General features: G+C 46.9%; 1 long non-coding RNA gene across 2 annotated transcripts, besides 1 other annotated feature; it reads left to right on the top strand.

Annotated features, from left to right (window-relative positions):
- Positions 1 to 1290: part of a mobile genetic element that runs on past the window's edge.
- Positions 1291 to 1312: 22 nt separating this feature from the next.
- Positions 1313 to 2471, top strand: lncRNA:CR46253 (long non-coding RNA:CR46253). Of its 2 annotated transcripts, none has more exons than NR_133100.1 (2): positions 1313 to 2082; positions 2230 to 2471. It is a non-coding gene; the product is annotated as a long non-coding RNA:CR46253 (long non-coding RNA). The 2 variants fall into 2 exon arrangements; NR_133101.1 differs by having other exon boundaries at positions 1313 to 1891.
- Positions 2472 to 2875: the final 404 nt, after the last annotated feature.

The following is a 2875-nucleotide window of genomic DNA, read 5'->3' on the forward strand; positions in this document are numbered from 1 at the left end:
ACCTCGAGCAACAGCTCACCTTTCTGCGTTCTCCGGATTTTTCGCACGTGGCTGCCCAGTTCGCTAAGGCTCGGGTCCGATCTTAGCTTCCGAAGCATCTCTGCGTACGAAGCCTCTCCTGTCTTTTTTACGATGAGTGCCTCCGGTTTTTTACGCAGGCGCGTAGGCTTCACCTTGGTCCACTCTGCACCCGTGCTAGCATTCTTGGCGACAGATGCGTAGCTGCCTGGTTTGGACTCGTTTGGTCTGGATGTTGCCTTTTCTTCACCGTTGCCACCCAACGTAGGGTTGCTCGGCTTGGGCGCCTGGACTTTTGGCACTTGCACCTTGGGTACCTGTGCATTTTGAGGAGCCTTTTTGGTAGGCTTTTGTACCTCCGTCTGGGTAGCACTGCTCTTCAAGCGGTGCTCGCTAGTAGTACCTTTGTACAGCTCTAACGCCCTGTTGTTAAGGGCTGAGAGTTCGGAAGCTATGCCCTTTGTCTCTCGTGTCACGTGCCGTTGGGTCTCGAATGCGGATAGCAAGGTGCTGATCTTGCCAGAGGTAAGTATGCCCCTCAGGTCCTCATTCTGGAGAGCCGCGGTCAGGTCCGAAGACCGATGAGGGGAACCAGCTGGGGACTTCCCTCCCGTCTTTTGCGATGGCACGGCGATGTGGTCCATCGTCTTCTGACTTGTCGCGGTCGTAGATGCTGTAGGAGCCAAGTTCTCCACCTCTACAGCATCGCTGCAGTCGCTAGTCAACGGCGGCTGGGGGCCTGCGTGCTCACCCCTTGCCACCGACGGGACCGAGATTCCGTCACCATGGGTCGGGTTACCGACTCCTCTGGTGGGGGATCTCGAAAGTCGGGGGCTCCTCCTGAACGGGTCGTTCCGATCAGGGGGACTGGCCCCCACTGCGCTGTCCATCAACTGAAGGATGGCCTAAGGTTACCTAGGCGAAGCACCAGCCTTAGAAAGGGGTTCCCACGTAGGCCACGGATTTCCCCCTGGCTTTTACGGATGGAGGTTTGTACCGCCTCGACTCGGACACCAGAGCCTCTGCTTAGGCACCAGCACGGTGAGAGGATGATATTTGGTCTGTCCTCGACCTTTGTGCCTTTTCCCCTTTCTTAAAGACTTGTGCGCTCCCAGTAACCAGAATCAAAATTAAAATTAAATTAAAATTCAACGGTTTAATTTTAAGTTTAATTTTGAATTTCGCGCTCTACTGTCGCAACACAACACTGATCACACGGTTGATCTGGCAACGCCTCCCTCTCCAGATCGCCCGCTGCGCCAAGTTGGCAGCGCTATCAGCTGCTTTATCCGCTGCAATAATCGCAAGATAATAAATTACCTATTTACCCGAAACAGGCGCACAATTAACTCGCGTGATTGCAGCGCAGAACTATGGCGCGACTCCACCGTGTGGTTTTGCCAGATTGCCGCGCACACCGGCCGACACAACTACTATGGTTTCGAGTATTTCGCGCAGCGTTAATTTAAGACGTCCGTCTTCACGGCGATGTAGACTTCGTCCCCTCCCGAACATTGTAAAGTGTAATGTGTGATGTGTAATGTGTAAAGTGAATTATGTATTAAATTGCAACAACTACAAACTGCGGCAATTTGGCCACGGGCCCTATTTGCGAGTGCAAACGGCTGGGTGCAAAAAACAAGTAAAACAAATTAAGAAAAGTAATCAAGCTCACAATAACTTAAAATAAAAAATTATGCGTAAATTGCCACAACCACACACTGCGGCAATTTGGCCACGGGAGTTACCGACCCATTGGTACCAAACACCACCCCTCCCCCTAACCAACCACGCGCACACACATAAAAGACGCTGCTGCGCAATGAGTTTAGCGTATTGTGAAGTCCTTCTTAGAATTTGACAACCAGAAAGGGTAAGCAAGGTGGAATGCGTTCAATAAAGCTGCCTCGTGGGTTGTGTAACAATCCATACCTTAGTAGGCGTATGAGCAACGCGCACTGCACCCAGTGCTGAATGTTAAAGTCCCAATTAAATAATAAGATAATGAGAGAGCACAGTGAGCACCGAGACGTGATATAATGGCACCATTGGCACACGTACATTGTACGAACCTAGAATAATATTAAGTAGATATGACAAATCAATAAAAACCAAAATAAAAAAGAAAATGTAAAATATTAAAAAAAAAAATTCAAAATATTATCCAAATTATTCGCAACAGTACTAAAATTGTTTCTTTTAATCCCTCAGAGTTTCTTACCTGGGCAGTGGAATATAAACACACAGCACAAATGCACGTAAGAGAAAGAAGTCACAACACAAAACATACGAACACAGAAAGAAACAAGAAAGTCATGGAAGCATACCGGATGAGTGAAACGTTGCCGGATACTTATTTTTGCAAAAAAATAAAAATATAATTTGTCTATACTGGCCATCACTTAACAATAACTCCATACTCTTACTGTGTACCAACCTCTGCCAAATAAATTGACACTGTTTGATTCTTATTTCTTGTACTCTTGTGAGGAAATATAAAAGAGATCAAGGAGACTTTGATACAGTTCAATGGAACCTTAAACACTTTGCTTGGCCAAATGGACGGGATTAAAGGGGAACTTAAGAAAGTAGGGACAAGGAAATGACCTTATTAATCAACTCTGCCGGATTGCGTTAAAGAATTGCAAGTTTTTGAGGGGAAACCAGGGGAGTACGCGACTTGGTTGAATAGGGCGCAATTCTTGTTGAATGATTATGAGATTATTTGGAGTAAGCCCTTATTGAGGTCCATCGTCCAACTAACACTAAATCACCAAATGAGCCAACTGTCTCAGGGGACACTAGAGACGTTCTACATGGAAATCAAAAACTATTTCTCACTAATTTTGAGCAACTT

The sequence above is a fragment of the Drosophila melanogaster genome, chromosome 2L, assembly GCF_000001215.4.
Source record: "Drosophila melanogaster chromosome 2L".
In the NCBI taxonomy this organism is placed as follows: domain Eukaryota; kingdom Metazoa; phylum Arthropoda; class Insecta; order Diptera; family Drosophilidae; genus Drosophila; species Drosophila melanogaster.